The following is a 20,904-nucleotide window of genomic DNA, read 5'->3' as shown; positions in this document are numbered from 1 at the left end:
GTTTGGGTTCTAAGTATTCTTGACTAGGAGCCACATCTGTTCTCTGCCCCCAGCCTTGCTGTGGTGACTTTCTAAAAGGGAAGAATTATTTTGAGATAATGGGCCCTCTGTAATGCCTACAGCATTTTCCATTCTATTCCTCTCTCTCTCTCTCTCAAGTAGTGAACTGAAGTCAGGCAAATGTGGGCACCGAAAATTCCGAACACAAAAAGCAATTCACATTGCCCATTGCGTTTTGTGTTCCACAGAGTGTTGCATTTAAAGCACATCCTGCTAAAGGCCCATTTCGCTAAATTGGGCTCTTACAAAATGGAAAAGATAAAGAAGACAAGGAGAAAAAGGCAACCCGTCTCTTTCTTGGCCATTCTTGACTCGTTTACTTATTGCTCTTTGGAAAAGCCTGTTCCATGCCTGACAGAATGGGTTTAATCTTCCAACCACCTTCACCCCTAATTCATCCTGCCTCCCACGAGTGAGTAGGAAGAAGACCCATAAATGGTGGAGGTGCCTATAGGCAGCAGAAGAACTGACACTGCCTTTTCACAGGTTGGTGTCTCAGCAGCCCCCAGAACCTCACTCCAGCTCTGCTAGAAGCCCATAGGTCTTCCTTGACCCCCAGCTTGGAATCTGCCCAGACACCATCTAGGTTATTGTACATATGGGTTCATTTATCCCTAACTGAATGTGAGGCTGAGAAATGAAAATCAGGATTCATATATAAATCATAACTGAGACATGTCACTAACATAAATGTCTTAGAACAATAAAAACATATTACACTGACCAAGTTCTTATAGCTTACAAAATTTCTTATGCAATATCACATTTGATTCCTGTAGCCATTCTGTGAAGCAGACAGGGCAAGTTTAGTCCTCAGGCTTTACAGATGAGAAAAATAAAGCACAGAGGAAAGTTCACTATCCAACCCTGCTGCGCTCCTGACCAGAGAGAGAGAGAGAGAGAAAGCAAGCTTCTGGTTTCCAAGCCCAGGATTAATTTCCACTGCATTTTAATGAGATGCTCCAGAATCAACTGTCTTCACCTTCTAAGTGTCTAACGTGTTAACCCCACAAAGACAGGAATTTCAGAGCTGGTGCTCATTTGGGAGCAGAGTGACCAACTGCCCCAGTGTGCCTGGTACTCTTTGTGCTAAAACTGAACTGTCTTGGGCCAAACTAGATAGCTGGTCACACTAACAGGCAGGACTTCCAGCAAAGTAAGGTCTATCCCAGCAACACTTCCCCTCAGTCAGCAAACACTGTTCTCAGGCACTGTGTGGCACTTCCAGAGGACACCTTCACAAATGCTTCCAGAGAAATGAAGACATCCTAAGGGTTTTCCCCTGCTTTTTGTGGTACTAGGGATTGAACCTAGAGCAAGTGCTACATTCCCAGTCCTTTTTATTTCATTCTATTCTATTTTATAGATAGTCTTAGGATAGTCTCCCTAAGTTGCAGGGCTTGCCCTTTTGATGAGATCCAGGGATCCTTCCATAGCACTGTCACCATGAAGGCATCAGTGACAGCTGATTAAAGGAACAGCAACTCTGCCCCTCAGAGTGTGTCCTGCATCAGTAACTATAAAGGAGTCCTCCCACCTGGCAGAACTGAAGCCCTGTGAAACCCTGTGAGCACGGAGAAGATGGTGGGTGAGCAGGAAGTAGAAAAATAAGAGCCTTGTGTAGGATGTTAACCCCCAATGACCTTGAGTTCTTGGAGATGACTGAGTTTACTCCACCAAAGAGAGACCGATGCCAACCCTTTTACACAGCTCTATGCACTAGCTGCCCTCCTGCTCAGCACAAAACAGGGCCTCTATTCCCTGTGCCTTTGATGCTAATGACAGCCTGGACCACTCTCTGTATATCAGCCCAAATGTGGCCATATGTACCAGAACCTTTAAAAATGTTCACACTCTTAGGCCCCCAAAAATTTGCCTTGAGAAATGTTAGCTTAAAAGAATAACCACAGCTACATATATGAATATACTATTAATCAGTTTATCATAGCGAGGCTATCATATTTCCACGTGCCCTGAGTTTCTGGGATTTCAGGAAGATCTGGGTATGCCAGGAGCATGGTGGGACCAGCTACAAGGCAACCTGAGCTATGTTCACTGTTGAGGTCTGGAGTGGGCAGGACATGTCTGGGAACTGACAGGGCAGTACCGAAGTCCCTGTCTGGGTTGGGGGGTGAGAGGTGAGTGAGAGGCTGAAAAGCACTCTAGGAAGTGGTTCAGCCAGAGGGAAGAAGCCAAGCTTGTCAAGGTTGGCCTTAGGAAGGCGTAGGGATACTGAGGCAGAATGAAGAGTATCATCTTGAATCTGTCCCCAGCCCCAACCTGGAGGCAGACTTCATACCTAGAAAGAGGGAGAGCTTTATTTCACTGGATGCTGACACACCTGGAGGACACCGTTCCTGAGCACAGGTGAATCTGGAAGTCTTGGGACCCTGAGGAGTGGGGGCTAGAGTTAGATCGCTGGGATTAAACATCACAATTCAGAAGACGACATGCCAGATGTCCAACATAAGAGACAGTAGAAGGAAGGACATGCCCATCTGAGGGAATATTATGCAACCATTAAAAACAGTCTTCTAGTATGATATTTAACCACAAAATATTATGGTATATTAAGTTTATAAAAGTTTGTAATATATGACATTTGCAGGTAAACCAAAGGCCTAAAGTTTTCTCTGATAAGTGGATGCTAATCCATAATGGTGGGGGAGCATGGGATGAGTGGGGGAACTTTGGATGGGGCAAAGGGGAGGGGGCATAGGGGCAGGAAAGATGGTGGAATGAGATAACCATCATTACCCTAGGTACATGTATGATTGCACTAAGTAGGGTCTATTCTAGCAACACTTCCAGAGAAGTCAAAACAACCAGAGAAGTAAAAAATTATGCTCCATTTTGTGCAATCAATCAAAGAACATTCTGCTGTCATGTATAACTGATTAGAACAAATAAATAAATTTTAAAAATAAATAAAAGTTTGTAATACATAAGTTTGTATAAATACTATGCATGTATAATATATACACACACATATAGTATGTGTATGTACGTATGCATTTGATAGATAAATAGATAGATATTATACACTCAGATGTCCCAGACCTTAACCAACAATTTTTAAAATAATGATCAAATTTATCTCCTGGTCTCCCCTACTAGGATCTAAGCTCCATGGGAAGAACTTTATCTGTTTTGTTCACCTTGGTATTTTCCCCCCACCCCCCTTAAATAATCTTTCAATTCAGGGTCTTCATGTGGCTAGGAGCAGGGTACAAGTCTTGATCCTCCCCATCCCCAAACCCCTTTCTTCCCCGCCCCCCGCCACACTACAACCACAGCATTCACTCTCACCTTCATATTCTTAAATCTCAGAAGAATATCTGACTCATGGTGTACAATTAATATTTCTCAAATAGATAGCCATCATAGCCCAAACTCCAAACAGGATAATATCTAGAAATTAGGCCTTCCCAAAATATTCCCTGGTAATTTTAGGAAATCTCTGGTCTCTCCTATAGTCAGTCCCACAGTAAGCCAGCCACAGCATCCTCCTCCTGGTCCACCCGTGATCCTCCACCTCCTAACTATGACACATCATGATCACCACTGCCTACAGTTAAAACCCTATCATCTGTGCCAACCTCTCACTTCCAATCTTTGAAAAGCCAAAATATTTCTGGGTTTGTTTTAGAGGTGGTAAAAATGTCTGCCTTTCCAATTCAGTACCATATTTTGTCAATAAGCCCCATAGCAGCTCTGCTTTGTCTAGGGACACGCAGCCTCTCAACAGTTCTGTGATTTGGGGCCCTCATTCCTCTAACTATAAAGTTCAAATTCAATAAAAGGCTTGGGTGGGGATAAGACACTATACCATTCACACCAACTTTTCTGCTCTCCCCATCAATCCAAACTCTCCTCTCCTGCACCAATAACAAAACAAAACTCACCTTGCATTATAATGTGCAATTAAATACCAAGGAAAGGAAAAGTAGGAGCATGTTTATAGCTTTAACGGCAACTGCTACTCAGCTCCACACATCAAGAATGCCATAAAGTGTAAGAGACAGTGAGAGAGAGAAATGTAAGGGTCCCCAGGGGGATCATAAGCAGCCATTCTTTTCTCTATGAGGTCTGAACTGGGTGGAGAAAGTCCAGAGGAAGAAGATGGAGAAGACTTAACCATCACCTTCCTTGATAGCAAGGCTGATCCACAGTCATTCTGACGTGTGTTGGCTTTTATCTGTGGGTAGATATTGTGTTTAGTGGGTATTCCTAGACCTGGGGCGGGGGGAACATGAAGAATGAGAGACAAATTTCCTCCTAATGACAGAGATAAAGGCTATACTGAGATGTAGAAATGATAAAGATCCTAGGTCAACAGTTGTTGTTCTTGGGTCGTGATTATAGGTAATTTTTATTTTCTTGTGTGTGTATCAGTTTCCACTTTTTCTATGATTATATAGTATATCTGAAATCAAGTTGGACAATAAAAGTAATTAATTGGAATTATATTTCAAATAAAACCAAGAAAAGGAATAAAAAAGAAGGAAAATCCCAGAGCCACCAAGCTCCTTCCTGGAAGACAGACACCCCTTACCAACTGATTGTACTTCATGTGGGTTAGTGGCCTTGATAAGTGGTCCACTTATATCACAGAAGGAATTTTAAAACTTGGGCTCAGGAGATGGCTCAGAAAGTTGTAGACTAAAGACTAAAAATCCAGTAAGAAAATGTCCACTTGAAGCTCTCCAAAGATGATGAAATGCCAATGACCTCCTCGAATCAGTTATGAAGATTCCAAGAGAATCAAAGTTTGGCCAGACTATAAATCCAAAGGGCTCAGATTCAGACTCTTGCTGGGCATGAAGATGTGGGGCGCCATGGGTGAGGGGAAAGAAGAATCCAACACAGTATGTGCTGATATGTTTGTGAATATGCATTTCAAATATCATTGACCATAGAAACTTTATTCATCTTGAAGGACTAATGTTGTACAGATAAAATTTGGGTAAACCTGAGATCCAGGATTACCACCTTGGGTAGAATCCATGAGTTATTCAGAACAACTATGCTAACACTTTCTATGGCTGTGGCCTTTGGTACTGTATCCTGAGTATTTTCAGAAAAGTTAAAAATCCACTCAAGAATGTTCAGTGCAATAATCTGCTATCTAGGACCACAAGTCTGTTTATTTTCATTCCGTTAATTTTCTTGCTCTATTATCTATAATTCCAAAATCATTTTTTACACTATCAAGGACACAATGAAATATCTTCCTAAAACCACAGCTTTATTTTTTATCATTAGCTTCTCTTTTGATGGACTATAGAATGATGGCAAATAAGACCAAAAAAAAAAGTCAGTAATGACTGACAGAAGATCCTAGGCAGGAAACAAATCAAAAACCTCAATTTCAACAATACCTGTTCAATCACTTCTAAATGATAGCACTGCAAGAAAGTATGAGCTATTGATTTTATGTTTTTGATTGCTTTTATATTTCAAAAAATAGATTCCTTTGTTGAATTGGAGTTTGAAAGGCATCTGTCACAAGAGTGAACCTCTTGTGGGCCTCAGATATAACTTTGTATGAAGAAAAGTAGATGGCGAATTAAATACTATAAAGACATACACTCTTGCAGGCAGATCATGCTGTGAATGGACTGTTTTCTTAGCAGATCCTAAACAGACAATAAAGAACTAGGCAAAAAAAAAAAAAAAAAAAAAAATGATTTCAATTATCATTCGGATCTGTCCAGCCAACAGCTAAAACAAGTACAAAGAAAAACCAAGGCCAAAGAGAGAGCTCTTATGTGTGAGGTAATCAGATTCGTCCAAGAGACTTAACTGTGTCACTAAAGCTGCTTAATGACAAAGTACTTTTCTTTGTTTCAAACCTATTTCTAGGTATAGGAATATTCATAATGAATGTGACTTAAAAATGTATTTATAGCAGCCTTGCAAAAGTTCTTAAGTCACCCAAAATGTCAATAGAGTGTCATTCACAGTAAAGACTACTTACAGCTCAGAACATATATAATCTTTGATGTAAGATCCTTTTCCCCTTGTGAGAAAATTCTACAAAGTTTTTCCTCAAACTAAATTACAAATTTGTGGTTCTGCACAGCAAACTCATAGCCACTGAATCCAATGGCCACAAGGAGAAATGATACCTAAATGTGTGCAGGTGAGCGTGCAAAACACACTTTAGATTGAGCTCTGGTACACACAATAGGGAAGAACAATTAACAAATTACTTCAATATATGCCTCTACCTTCTAATTGGGTTATTTTCATTGTGTTGCTTAAACAACATCCCCTGACATTCTTGTGGTCATCAGTAAGAGAATATTGGCCTTTGTAGTCTACAAGCCTTCTATTTCACAAACAGGAACCTGTCTTAGCAAACACTTTCTCAAGAGGCCATAATTAAAGAACTCTTTATCCTTGAAAACAGAATGTCAATAGAAACATAATTAATTAATCTTTTCCCCTACTGTGAAAATTGGTCTTCATTTGTTTTTTTAGAAAGGACTTTAATTTTGCTGTGGGGAGGTTAGGGTGGAGTCTGTACTGCATGGAGGGGTAGGTGGTGGCTCTTTCAAAGATGTTGGAATAATAGCTATAATGGAGGAGAGCTCTGGAAAGCAGGCCCACATCAGGTACAAACTGTGTCTCCCTTTCCCTGTTCCTCTACCCCCCCTTCCTCATTCTGGCTATCTTCTCAGATTCTAGATGCTTCCCAAGTTTCAAGCTCTGGTCCCTCTCCATATTCACAGAAATATATTTTTTAATTAACTATAAAGTGGCAATATTTGCAGCAGATATTTTACATATGATGAGGTAGTTGTGTGGACCCTGGAGTGTCAGACACAAAAAGGAGATTGAAGGATGAAAATAAAAGAAACAGAATGAGAAAACCTACAAATTCCTGGCAAAGCCTTCTAAATATAAATACATGTGCAGGTTAAGAATACTTATCTGGGTACAGAATAGAAGACACAGAGACAAACCCACGTAATTACAGTTTTCTTATATGAGACAAAGGCACCAAAAACATACATTGGAGAAAAGATAGCCTCGTCAACAAATGGTGCTGGGAAAACTGGAAATCCATATGCAACAAAATGAAATTAAACCCCTGTCTCTCACCATGCACAAAACTCAACTCAAAGTGGATCAAGGACCTAGGAATTAAACCAGAGACCCTCCACCTAATAGAAGTAAAAGTAGGCCCAAATCTTTATCATGTCAGATTAGGCCCCAATTTCTTTAATAAGACTCCTATAGCGCAAGAAATAAAATCAACAATCAATACATGGAATGGATTCAAACTGAAAAGCTTCTTCTCAGCAAAAGAAACAATCAGTGAGATGAATAGAGAGCCTACAGTGTGGGAGCAAATTTTTACAACATCAGATAGAGCACCAATCTCTAGGCTTTATAAAGAACTCAAAAAACTTAACACCAAAAACAACAACAACAAGAATAACAAAAAACAAAAACAAATAACCCCATCAATAAATGGGCCAAGGAACAGAACAGACACTTCTCAGAAGATGATATATAATCAATCAATAAATATATGAAAAGATGTTCAACATCTCTAGCAATTAGAGAAACACAAATCAAAACTACTCTAAGATTTTATCTCACTCCAGTCAGAATGGCAGCTATTAAAAATATAAACAACAGTAAGTGTTGGCGAGGATGTGGGGGAAAAGGCACACTCATACATTGCTGGTGGGACTGCAAATTGGTGCAACCAATATGGAAATCAGTATGAAGATTCCTTAGAAAACTTGGAATAGAGCCACCATTTGACCCAGCTATCCCCTCCTCGGTCTATACCCAAAGAACTTAAAAACAGCATACTATAGGACACAGCCACATCAATGTTTATAGCAGCACAATTCACAATAGCTAAACTGTGGAACCAACCTAGATGCCCTTCAGTGGATGAATGGATAAAGAAACTATGGTATACATACACAATGGAATATTACTCAGCATTAAAAGAGAATAAAATCATGGCATTTGCAGGTAAATGAATGGAATAGGAGAATATCATGCTAAGTGAAGTAAGCCAATCCCCCAAAATCAAAGGCCAAATATTTTCTCTGATACATGGGTGCTGATGCAAAATGGGGATGGCGGGGGCAGGGAGGAGCATGGGAGGAGTGGAGGAACTCTAGATAGGGCAAAGAGGATGGAGGGGAAGGGAGAGGGCATGCGGGTAGGAAAGACAGTGGACAGGATATCATTACCCTAAGTACATGTTTGAAGACATGAACTTTGTGAACAACCAGAGACACGGAAAATTGTACTGTATATGTATACTATGAATTGAAATGCATTCTGCTATCATGTATAACAAATTAGAGTAAATTAAAAAAGATTAAAAAAAATCTTTATCTGAAATGCTTAGGAATAGAAGTGTTTTGGACTTCTAATTTTTTTGAATTTTGGAATATGCCAATTATAAATGAGATATATTAGGGATGGGGCCCAAGTCTGAACGTGAAATTCATTTATGTCACATGCACACTTTACACACATAGCCTGAAGGTCATCTTATGCATATTTTTAGTGTGCCTATACTTTACCTGCCACCTGGCACATGAGGTCAGGTGGAGTATTTTCCCCTTGTGCTATTATGTTCATGCTCAAAAATTTGGGACTTCAGAGCATTTCAGATTTTAGATTAAGAATGCTCCAACAGGGGCTGGAAGGGTGACTCAGTGGTAGAGTGCTTGCCTTGCACATGTGAGGCACTGGGTTCGACTCTCAGCACTGCATATAAATAAATGAATAAAATAAAGGTCCATTAACAGCTGAAAAATAAAAATAAAAAAGAATGTTCAACCTGTGTGTGTGTGTGTGTGCGTCCTTGTTGGGAGGGATGCAGTAAATGAAGGGACTGAGGGACTGAACCTCCATAGCCAAGATGGGCAGGGGAGCTTTGGGGATCAGCTGAGAAGGGTTTGAGCAGGAGAAACTTAGAGCATAACCCTCAGACTTCGGGGCCCTCGGCTTCTGAGGTCAGACTAGTCTCAGCCAGAATGACACAGGGAGAGGGAGTGAAGCCTGGGGAAGCTGGTGGACTCACCAGAAAATGACTCACAGGGACTGCGGGGATGCTCATTTGTCAAGAGACAATGTGGAGAAGGCCAAAGTTTAGCGAGTAAACATGAGCCCCTATGAGCACAATGAGATTAATATAAGGGCAAGATATTGAGAACAAAAAAAGCAAAGGCCAAGAGAGGGGGAGAGCATACCATTCTTGTTTATGAGCGCTCTGGATATGTGAAGCTGGTTTTTCTTCCTGAAATTCCTAATCTTGGTTAGCCTCTGCACAAGAAGGTAGGTCCTGTCCCTTTGTATGGGAGTCATGTTGCTTAATTAGCTTTGCCTTCCATTAAACCACAGGATCCAAATCATGTAAAAATTTTAGGGTACTTCCATTCATAGGACAAGTCCAAAGCCATGGATACTATGTTTATGTAATACGGATCCATTTCAAAACAGAACATGAGCCGTGCCTTGCCTCTTGCAAAAGCAACCCTATCGAATCATAAATAAGTTTACACAGTCTTCATCACTCTGTGACATGTTTTCGTTTTGTTTGGTCCATGTCCCAAATTGTATTTTGTTTTAGATTTCTGCTCGCTTTCTTTTGCTTATGAAGAACTATTTAAGGCCAAATATCAATTTTCTCAAACACTCTGGTTAAAAATGAATTATTGATTAGAGGAAAAGTAATGCTATCGTCCCAGGTACCTGCTTTTCTTCTGAGGTTCCAGCTGTGAGCTAACCAGCAGTCCTTGGTAACTTTTGTCTGAAAAACAAATGTATCAAGTCAAAATAAGGAAGGAACAGAACTTGGAGCCAGTGGGTGTGGGAGAGAAATGGTGAGGGGTAGAAGTGATGGCGTCCTATCAAGATGATGTTACAACAGAATTGGCCGTGGCAGTCAGAAAGATTCTTTCCTGTGGAGGCTTATGTAGATAATGGCTGGTAAAGGATTCATAGAATCAGAGGTTTTGGTGAGTGGAAGTCAAAAAGGACTAAAAGAAGAAACGAGAACACACATTCGACTGCAAACAGCTTGGCTCTGGATCTAAATAGCAAACCATGCTACCATGCTGGGAGTCTGGGGTAATCTGTGTGGAATATAGTCAAGGGAAAAAAATAATTTCTGTTTACAAGCTAGATAAACTTGGATAACAGAGATGCTCTTGTATTGAGTCACACAAGGATGGCTAGAATTGACTATTGGAAAGAAACAGGAATTAGCAAAACAGAAACCCGAGGCTGAGCTTTTTCCCTCTTGTGTAGGGTAGGTACACCAACAGAAACAGACATTAAATGGGAAGTTTAGATATGAATTAAAATATTTTAAAAATCCTGAAATTACTTACGTAGCACCTAAATCCCCTGTGAGTGTACTCCTTACCTTAGTGTCAAAAGATTAGACCCAGGGCATCATGTCCCATGGCAGGCAACAGTTTTCAACCCAAGATAGCTATTGGCAGGGGAACTTCTTTTTTTTTATGTAAATTTTTAAAATTTATATATGACAGCAGAATGCATTACACTTCTTATTACATAGATAGAGCACAATTTTTCATATCTCTGGTTGCACACAGAGTATATTCACACCAATTCATGTCTTCCTACCTGTACTTTGGATAGTAATGATCATCACATTCCACGTCATTAATAACCCCATGCCCCTCCCTTCCCCTCCCACCCCTCTTCCCTATGTAGAGTTCATCTGTTCCTCCCATGCTCCCTCTCCCTATCCCACTATGAATCAGCCTCCTTATATCAGAGAAAGCATTTGGCATTTGATTTTTTGAGATTGGCTAACTTCACTTAGCATTGTCTTCTCTAACTCCATCCATTTACCTGCAAATGCCATGAGGGGCAACTTCTTATTTGGGAAAAAGAAAAATAAGAGCCACTGGAAATCGGTAGGAGGTTAGCATCTGTGTCATTTTGATCTTCAAAACAAAGTGGCTGAATTTCCCAGGGAAAAGAAATAAAGAAGCCAACATTTTGGATGCTTCCCTACCAAAGATTTAAGGTGAAACATTTTTCTCCAGAGAGGGTTCAGGCCAAAACCAGTGACGCAGCATATACCAGTGATGTCAAAGACTCCAGCCCCATATGATCTCCAAGACCCGAAGATGTCCGTGGTCCAACACTATTAGGAAAAGTAGCATGAGAATCTATAGAGTTTATAAAGTCACTTGTGGCCTGGAAGCCACATAGGAGGGCAGAATTAAGGAGATGAAGGTAGGAAGTAAACTCCAATTATAAAATGATTCTAGAAATACTATTAATTTTATATATTTCTATAGACCTTTATAGATACAGAACTTTATGATGCATTTTTTGTAAGTATTACCTCACTTGATTTCCATAGTCAAAAGACCTTTCTTCAAATTCCGTCTTCATCAATTCTTAGCCATGGCTAGCTGAGGCTAGTCACCTCTCCGACCTGAAATTTCATCATCTGTGTAGAGGATAGTAAAAGTTTTGACTTGCAAGTATTAATGTAAGGATTATATGAGATGATAGATTCAGAGTCTTATATGTGGTGCCTGAAAAAAAATTAATAAGCATTTAATACATTTTACTTATTTAAAAAAATATTAATAGATCTCATGGTTACCCTGTGATGTATCTAGGGCAAGTATCACCACTCATGTTACAAGTGGGGAAATCAAAGCTCAGAAAGCATCTGGCCTAACATTGACAGGATACAGGCCCTCCAAGAAAGAAACTAGAAAATATGTTGCCCGGTGAAAAATAAGAGGGCCCTGGACAGTGGCGTTCTGGAGCTACCCATGGATATGTTTGCACCCTGTCACAGCTAGGAAAGGGTCACAGGGGTAAACGAGTTTCAGGTTTGAAACCAAAGGAAAACCTGACAGAAAGTCTTCCAGTGTTGGCTTGGCAACTCGGAGGCAGGGCCGTGCTGACTCTCATCAGGAAGGTTTAAGCCTTATGGTTGAGAGAGATAGCAAGGTCCAAAAAAGGAAGGAAGGGGCCTTGTTCACCAAAGAAAGATGTGCCACGGAGCCTGGGCGCCCTCACTCACGCATGTGGTGCGGCTGGAAGAGCACTTCCTCCCACGCACCAGCACAGTCCAGGGCACTTGGCTGCCCTTGGCCACATCTCCCAGACAGTACCGTAAAACATCAACCTTCTGGAATCCCCATGGACTGACTCACTGTGGAGAGAGCTGGTCCTTAAAGCACCCAGACTTTTTTTTTTTTTTAATTACTATTATCACTGTAATGAAAAAATATGTTAATGGGTCACAGTCATTCCTGTCTTTTAAAACATCGTACATTGAATATAACTTAGCTTTTCCTTGATAACTTTAGGACACCCCCATAAACATCCATTATTATTCTGGGTTATATACAGCCATCCTCTTGGGATATTTTTTAAGCATGTTAGAAAAAGGGTTTCCACTGAGCTAAATATTTCCAGACATCTGACCAAGTTTTCTAATTACTTCTCTGTGCTTCTTTTAATATAATTTTCGTCTGGTCTCTTACGGTAAGTGCTCTCCTGCCTTGACCTGCCTATCTCTGTCTTCTACCCTCTCCCTTAACTTGCCTTTTCTCATCTCCTACAGGAGCAAAGCTTTGTAAAGAGGTTGTAAAATATGTACAAATAACACTTCTGAAGGGTGAATTTTATGGCATGTGAATTATATCTCAATAAAACTATTTTAAAAGTGCATTGCAGACCGTAAAGTCTTATAAAAGGTGAGATATCACATCACTCTGTTCATATTGATAATAAACTATTTCACTCTGTTATTTAAATTTTTTTCAAAAAAACATAAATAGGCTCTTAGAGGGGACTTTGAATTCCTCTATCTGTAGTTCCTAAGAGGTCTTGTCTGGTCTTTGAACTATCTATCTTTTTGTCATTTAGATTATTTTTTGGCTTTGTTGTTAATCCTGAAAATGAAATTAATTCTAGTAAGATGTGGTATGGTCATACATTCTTTGATTAAAGCCTTCTTTCTCACCCTTTGTTTATTCTTGTGGCATTTTTTGATAGTCTACTATGTGCTAGGCCCCAGGAACAAACATAACATAAATCTCTAAGTGTCTCATGGATTTTAGATGTAAATCACTAAAAATTATGAATTTTAATGCTCCTGGATTTTTTTTCCTCCATCCCAGTTGGTCCACTGTTGAAGAGTTGACCCTGGAACAGGGATTCTTGACCAGAGAATACTGATAAGTAAACAGGAAGCTTCCTTCTATTGCATTCTCTAGTACATTTCCATAGAGCATCTAGAACGGTGTTACTCAAGGTACAGTTCCCCAGAACAGCAACAGCTGCCTCACCTGGTAGTGTGTTAGGGATACAAAATCTTAAGCTTCACCCAAGACCTATTAAACTAGAAGCAGCCTCTTAACAAGATGCTTAAGTAGATTCATATGCCCATTAAAGTTTGAAAAGCACCAATCTACATAATGCTGTACACCAGCATGCCCAAAACACCTGGCGCTTCACCCACTGCAATAATCATAGCTTTCAGAGCCCTTGGATGAATGGTGCCAAATACGAGGGGCCACTGTTTGACACAGGGGCACATCCCACCAGCCAGTCGCCAGAGACAGTCTTGGAGGTGCAGAGCAGATGTTCAACTTTGTCCTCAAACAATCAGAGACCACTGCTGTTCTCTCCACCATGCCTGTCAGGTTCAATGACTCTTCTTCAGTGACTCATCTCTTCATACACATGTGTTGTAATTTTCCTTAAAGACCAGCTTGTCAGCAGTATTGAAAGCTGGGTCTTTTTCCTTTGTTGCAAAACTTCATCCGTATTCCTGGAAATACTCCCCAGCTCAAATTCCATTCTAGTCTTCCTGACACCATTTCATTCATCCACTCATTCATGTGGAAAGTACTTACTGAATGCTTACTAGGTGCCAGGGACAGCCACCATCTCCTGCATCTTCCAATCAATGACCACCACGTAGACATGCACATACCCTCTCTGCCACCCAACCTGCTGGCTTGCTTTCCTTAAACACTTGGTTTCTACTTCTTAGGTAGTACTGGACATATTTTTGTTGTTGTTGCTCCAAAGAAGTTTCCCTTTTCCATATTTTTATTGATGGTGCATTATAATTATTTATTTTATTTCTCTTTCTTTTTTGGTGTGCTAGGGATTGAATCCAGAGCCTCACTCATACTAGATGAACATTCTATCATTCCAAACCTGGACACATTTTAAAAGTAGAAAGTAAGACTTCCATCCTTAAAAAAATTAATACTATAATTGAGAGGGCAAGATGTGAAATTTTGAGATAGATGAAAAATAAATTCTCAACCCCATGGAGGGATAACATGTGTTATATGATAGAAGCACTAGACTATGAATGGTCAGGAATCTGTCAACCTCCTTCAGGATCTCAATGAGTCTCTTTGTCCTTTTACTATTTTCTCAACTACTTAGAAAAGGTGTTGGGTCATCTAATCTCAAATGAAACAAAACAAAACAAGATAAAACCCTACTTAATGCACTGAGTCTCCATCTCACCCCAGTTAGAATGGCAATCAGGAAGAATACAAAAAGAAGTAAATGCTGGTGAGAATACAGAGGGAAAGGAACCCTATAGACTATTGGGGAAAATGTAAATGAGTACAGCCACCATGGAAATCAGTGGTGATTTCCAAAAAACGCATCTCAAAAAACTAAAAAGAGAACTACCATACGATCTATACCCGAAAGAATTGCTGTCAGTATACCATAGAGATATCTGCATACTCATGTTTATCATGGCACAATTCACAATAGCCATTATAGAATCAGCCTAGATGCCCATCAATGGGTGCACGTGCACACACACACACACACACACACACACACACACACACACAGAGTATTATTTAGTTATAAACAAGAGAAGAGCAAAATCATCATTTGCAGGAAAAATGAATGAAACCAGAGATCATAATGTTAAACAGAATAAACCAAACACAAAAAAACAAGTGTCTCATGTTTCCCCTCACATGCAGAATCTGGGGAGAGAAGAAGATGATACAAAAGTAACAGGAAGACTTTCAGAGAGGAGGAAGGTGGGAAGGAGAGGGTAAGGGAGGAGAATGGGAGGTTGTATCTGATCAAAGTATGTTATATGCATGTACAGATATGCCACAATAAAAGCCATCGTTCTGCATAATTAAAATGCACTTACAAAAAATAATCCCTCCCAGTCCTTCACAACTCAAATGTCCAAGGATGGCATCCTAACCACACATATAAACACTGAAGGGATTAAAGAGACTGCATACTATCCTGATTAAGATCCTAGTTTTGATATCAGACAAATCTATAGTTTAATATCCTGGAGGTCTTTGGCAAGTGACTTAACCTCTTTGATCCTCAGTTTTTGCATTTGTAAAGTGGGGGTAATAATGGCACCGCCTTCATAAAGTTGTCACACGGATCAATTGGACTCATTTCTAAACCCTTAGCACAGTGCCTGACAGGAAAGATGTGCTAAAGAGATGATGATGGTGGTGGTGTTGGCAGTATTTTCAGAAAGGTCTTTGTAAAAACATACAATCCATTCTAGTAAGGATAAAATGAAACCTTTGATTGGAAGAACTGACCAGCTACATGATGTAAATTATAATGAGATCGATAAACTGGCAGCAGAGAAGCAAAAGGAAGGTGTATGGTAAGAAATGGGCAAGATGAGAATATGGCTAAGTTGATGGACAATTTTGCTGGCCAGAATGGATAGGGAAAGGGAGACTTCTCTAACACAGAGCTAACTGTGATGGAACAGTGTTTGTGGACAGTATCTCTGCCATCTTCCTGCAAAGGAGAAGAGACACTGGAGGCCGGGAGGTCAGTCAGGAGTCTACGGTCACTGCTGGGTAAAATGCTGAGACCCGTAGAAGGGGACAAAGAGCCAGGGAACAAGATCCCCCTAAGAAATTCCTCTTGGTCTCCTACACACATCGTTAGTATTTCTTCCCACCCGAATTAAAACTGGAGGAAACATGCGCTGGAAGGTCTGCGAGGAGCTGAGATCACATCCTGTCTTCTAGTTCTGAGTCAGAGAATCCCGTAAGAGGGTATTGACGGTTGTGAAGCACACCATGTCACTCTCAGCCTGGCTGTAGCGAGAGCTCTTGTTGGATGAGAGCAAGGGCCAAGCCCTCCGGGCATGGCAAGGCCTCCACAGTGCCATGTGGTTGCTATTACTGAGCATAAACAATAAACCAAGAGCTCATACAGACTGTGTACATCCTGGTCTCCTTCACAGTCTGTACCCAAGGGCTGCCCAGAACAGACACCGCCCCAACATGATGATGGGATGCAAACACTGCTTCCTAGACACATCCCAGAGGTAGACCTAAGGAAGAACTTCACCTAATTATAGACCAAATTGATCAGAACTTTGCCCCTGGGATTATCACCAATTGTTTGCTGGCGTGCTTCACATGGGTTTGGTGCATTCTGAGGTAGAGTCTCTTCTCCACAGTTTCCTAGATGCTAACAGTGTCCTGGCTCTGTACTAAAAACAAAGAAATGTCACATTGTCACATGATAAATAGAGAGGTATCTGGTAAGGTGGGACATCAGCAAGACACACACACACACACACACACACACGCACGCACGCACACACACGCACGCACACAGACCCTTTCCCTCTTTCTCTCTCCCTCCCACACACACATCTACATTGGAATCGAGCACAGTCTCATTGTCCACAATCCTAGTAATCTTTCTGCCAGATAAAAGATGTGATGGGAGATGGATGCAAGCTTTCAAAGTAGTACATGGGGCCCCACTTCCTCTGCCATAACCAGATGAAGAATAGAGGCAATCATGCAGATAATGAGCCTGATTTCTTTAAGAACATCACAGGCAGAGTTATCTTTACCCCTTTCTTTCTTGGCCTTAACTCAGGGGTTCAGCAAGCAATCACTGAGTGCTGGCTATATCAACAGATGATGGATGGATTCCACAAAGTCCCTGATAATCTGCTCAGCAGGTGTGGTGTAGGGAGAAGGAGAATAGACAGTGACATTTAGACAGGATCATGGATGATGAGCAGTGTGCTCCAGTCCGAAGAGCAGTCAGACCAGGTGGAAGGAACTGCATGGTCAAAGGCCCAGATGAAAAATCCACCTGGAATCCAACCCATTTGTTCCTGTGCTGTCTCCTGCCAAAGGCACGGTTCAGCTCTCTGGAAAGCTATTTTTTTTTTTTTTTTTAGAGAGAGAGAGAGAGAGAGAATCTTTTAATATTTATTTTTTAGTTTTCGGTGGACACAACGTCTTTATTTTATTTGTATGTGGTGCTGAGGATCGAACCCAGCGCCCCGCGCATGCCAGGAGAGCGCATTACCGGTTGAGCCACATCCCCAGCCCTCTGGAAAGCTTTTGACTACCAGGATGTCTGGGTTCAATGACTGCCTCCACTCTCCAAGGAAGGCAGGATTTGAGTTCTGTATGGCTACTGGGGTAATTAGATTCACAGGCTTTCTCCAACACAGAATGATAGTTCAAAAGGTAGAAGGTAAGCACCATCTACAAAGTCCACTGTGATTAGCTCTAGGCTCTCTTCTGCCTTGTACGAGAAGGTTGCCTCTGGACCAGCATGTTGCTATTCCTTAACGTCTTTCTATAAACAAAAATGTCAACTGCTAGGAGAGGAATATAATTTACATATGCCTGTTCTTATTTCACTGTTTTACATAATCATTCAAAAGCCTCACGTTCTATCACTGTACAGCAAACACAGTGGCACTTTGGCATTAGACAGGCTTACTTGCCCAGCCTTTCCGTGTCTCAATTCTGTCATCCCAAAATGAAGATGAAAGTAATAACACCCTATCTCACTGGTTCTAGTGAGGGGTTAATGAAATCTGCTATGTATAGAAATCTGTACACGGTAGTGAGCAAAGCCTGTTCAAACCTTTTATGAAGGGCAATATACTGGAGTCAGACAAAGTGATGGGTGTACTGACATTAGCCTCTTTTTTCTCTTCTCAAAAATAAAAATGATAATAATAATAACAAATCCATGAAGACTGAAAATAATGTCATGGACAGGACTGTAGCTCAGTGGTAGAGCACTTGCCCAGCACATTCAAGGCCCTGGGTTCAATCCCCAACACCTTAATAATAATAATAACAATAATAACAACAACAGTAATAATAACAAAAAACAACAATAATATAGCCTGCCTAGCATAGAATCTGGCTCATAACATTTGCTTAATAAGCAACAGTCATTATTAATATCATCACAATTATTCATGACATCATACAGCATGGCCTATACGGTAACATTAGTGATTCCCATCTTGGTTGGTTTCTCAGAAACTAGTAGATAGGTTAAGAACATAAGAAACGACATCATGTCTATTTTTTAATCATTTATCTCACACACCCTGATGTATAAATGCAGGATTTCTGGTTTTGTGTGGAATGCACTTTCTGCCACTTTATGCCCTGTCTTCATTACCTTGTTCTCATAGTTAATTCAACAAACATTCATTTGTTACCTTTCATGTGTTAGTCACTACCAGTTCTGCTGATCCAAAGATGAATTGAATAAAACGCTTGCCCTCTCACCAAAATAATTCAAGAAAACATTCCACTCTGTCTCCAGGGAATTTAATAGAGAATACTTTTACCCATTACTTGACTCTCAGCATTTCAAGAACTGTATTCACAAATAAGATGATCAAATTTAAAATGGGACAACAACTCTCATTTGAGCCATTGCATATAAAATTAATATAATAACATAAAAATATTAAAATCATTAAAGTGAATTTTGAAAAGCATTACCTTTTAACTTGCTAAATCTGCTTTATTTTTTCAAATTAATTTTACAGCTAATAAGATCACCCAGTTTGCCAAGAGGAATCTAAATTTGATGCTAAAATGATTATTTACAACATACAAATTAAAAACAAAAACAAACAACAACAACAAAAAAAAAAAAAAAAAAAAAAACCAGCTCCTAACTTTTTCTGGGTCTGGGTCTCCTTAGACAATTTTCCTTCTATATTTGCTTTGACCTCAGCCACTGTGAGAAGAAGATATAAAACACTATGGGTTCCAGAATGTTCTGTCCTTGGAAGATCTCCATTTGGAGTTTTTGGCCAAATGTACCATTAATTCCCCTATGACTAAGGCACTTTGGGGTCAGCAGAACTTGGGGTCTACAGGGATTACAGAAAAGGGACTCAGTGCAGAGTTCACGCCAGGGCTGCATGTTTCAGAAACTTGGGGTAAAGCCAGACCCTGCTGCAGGGATTCAGAAGGGCCTTAGCTCAGGGAAGCTTTTTCATAATACAACTTTCTGAAGTTAACATTGTTCTTTTATTACCAATAATAGCAGCTACCACTGAATGAGAGATGAGTATGTACCAAGAACTTTACATTCAAATCCTTATAAATAATAAAGGTATTATAATTCCTCTTTTACAATGACACACTGAGGCACAGAAAGTTTAACTGATTTTTCCAAGGTCATATAATAAGAAGCAGACTTGGTAATTGAAACTAAAACTGGTCTTATTGGGTTTTTCTCTACCCCTCTGCTAGTTCACCCAATATCTTTCCCAAGAACAGACTTCTAACCCTCAAGTCTCCACGTCAACACAGGAAACTTCAATTGTTGGTCTAAACATATTTTCTAATTACCACTTACACACCCAGCACTATATTAGGCACTGAAGAATGTTACAAAAAAATTCTGGGCTTGGCTTATTCTTTGACTTTGGGAAAAATTTGCCTCTTTGGACCCTATTACCTTTTTTTGCCAGTGATCTATTTCTCTGGTCTCTAGACAGGATATAAAAATTAAAAGTTTCTTTCCGAGGCATGTGGAAAGATAAATGAAAGATTTTTTTTCAGTCAACAACTCATAACTATATTAACAACCATTCTGAATCACATAGGTCCCAAACAAGATAATCCATGTCAATGTGACAATTTAAAGTGTCTGATAAAGAAATTTGAGCTACTGCATGTCATTAAGCAACTACCAAAGCTTCCCCTACTTTACTTAACATTGCCAAGATTGTTTTTGGACTTTCTCTGGAAAAGACCCTGAGACTCTTGGCAGGAATTGGGTATAGATTCATAGTATCATGAGATAGCCAGTTTGAATCTGTTGTTCAATGATCCAAACCATAGCATGAGGGATGATAAGAGATGAAATTAGAGGATAGCATATTGGAAATTAAAAATATCCAATATCATAATATCCAAAGCATATTGGATATTATAATGCAATGTTATATCTAGAAAATGAATGCATTGCTTTCACAATACAAACTTTGAAAGTAAAACTTGATCATTTCTTTGCTAGTGGGGTACTCGTATAAAAAAAAAATTCAGGTGGAGAAATGCTGTTCCACATGTATTTAAGTCAGTTGAAGTTGCACTGGCCTCAATTCCATGACCAAGTTCTCAAAGTCATGCAAAGATTCATTCTGTTTTGAAATTCTAAGCCATCATTTTAGTGAATGAATTTAAGATGTTTGGTTTTGTTTGCTTCATTTCTCATCTTCTTCACTTCAGGGAGACATAAACCAAGGTTTTCTTCTCCCTAAATAGCTTAGAATGGGTGGAGGGGCACTGTGCATTCCAACAATTTGTGGAAGATTTCTACACATCCACCAAATTCCACTCAACTTGGGAAGCACGAAAGCATGGGGCATGCCCAGTTCATGAAGCAAGAATAGGCCCACCTCAGATTTCACACAATTGAAAACAGATCCTAGCCATTGACTGCACAGAGTAGAGGCGCATATGCATTCCTCCCGCCTCTCTCCACCTGCCCACACCACTGAGGAAAGGA

The 20,904-nt window shown here is 40.1% G+C and overlaps 1 long non-coding RNA gene across 9 annotated transcripts in view; it reads right to left on the bottom strand.

Annotated features, from left to right (window-relative positions):
* LOC143381175 (uncharacterized) overlaps positions 1-20,904 on the bottom strand; it is a 144,095-nt gene that overhangs the window by 80,652 nt on the left and 42,539 nt on the right. For 2 of the 9 annotated variants that reach the window (XR_013088785.1, XR_013088787.1), the window contains exons 5-6: positions 11,432-11,539; positions 9,799-9,856 (exon numbers count right to left, since the gene is read on the bottom strand). The exons of 5 other annotated variants lie outside the window; for them this stretch is intronic. This is a non-coding gene — a long non-coding RNA (uncharacterized LOC143381175). The remainder of the gene's footprint in view (positions 1-9,798; positions 9,857-11,431; positions 11,540-20,904) is intronic. 2 more of the 9 variants (XR_013088786.1, XR_013088788.1) reach the window with 1 other exon arrangement.

The sequence above is a fragment of the Callospermophilus lateralis genome, chromosome 15, assembly GCF_048772815.1.
Source record: "Callospermophilus lateralis isolate mCalLat2 chromosome 15, mCalLat2.hap1, whole genome shotgun sequence".
Taxonomy (NCBI): Eukaryota; Metazoa; Chordata; class Mammalia; order Rodentia; family Sciuridae; genus Callospermophilus; species Callospermophilus lateralis.
This window is presented reverse-complemented; position numbering and strand designations above follow the sequence as displayed.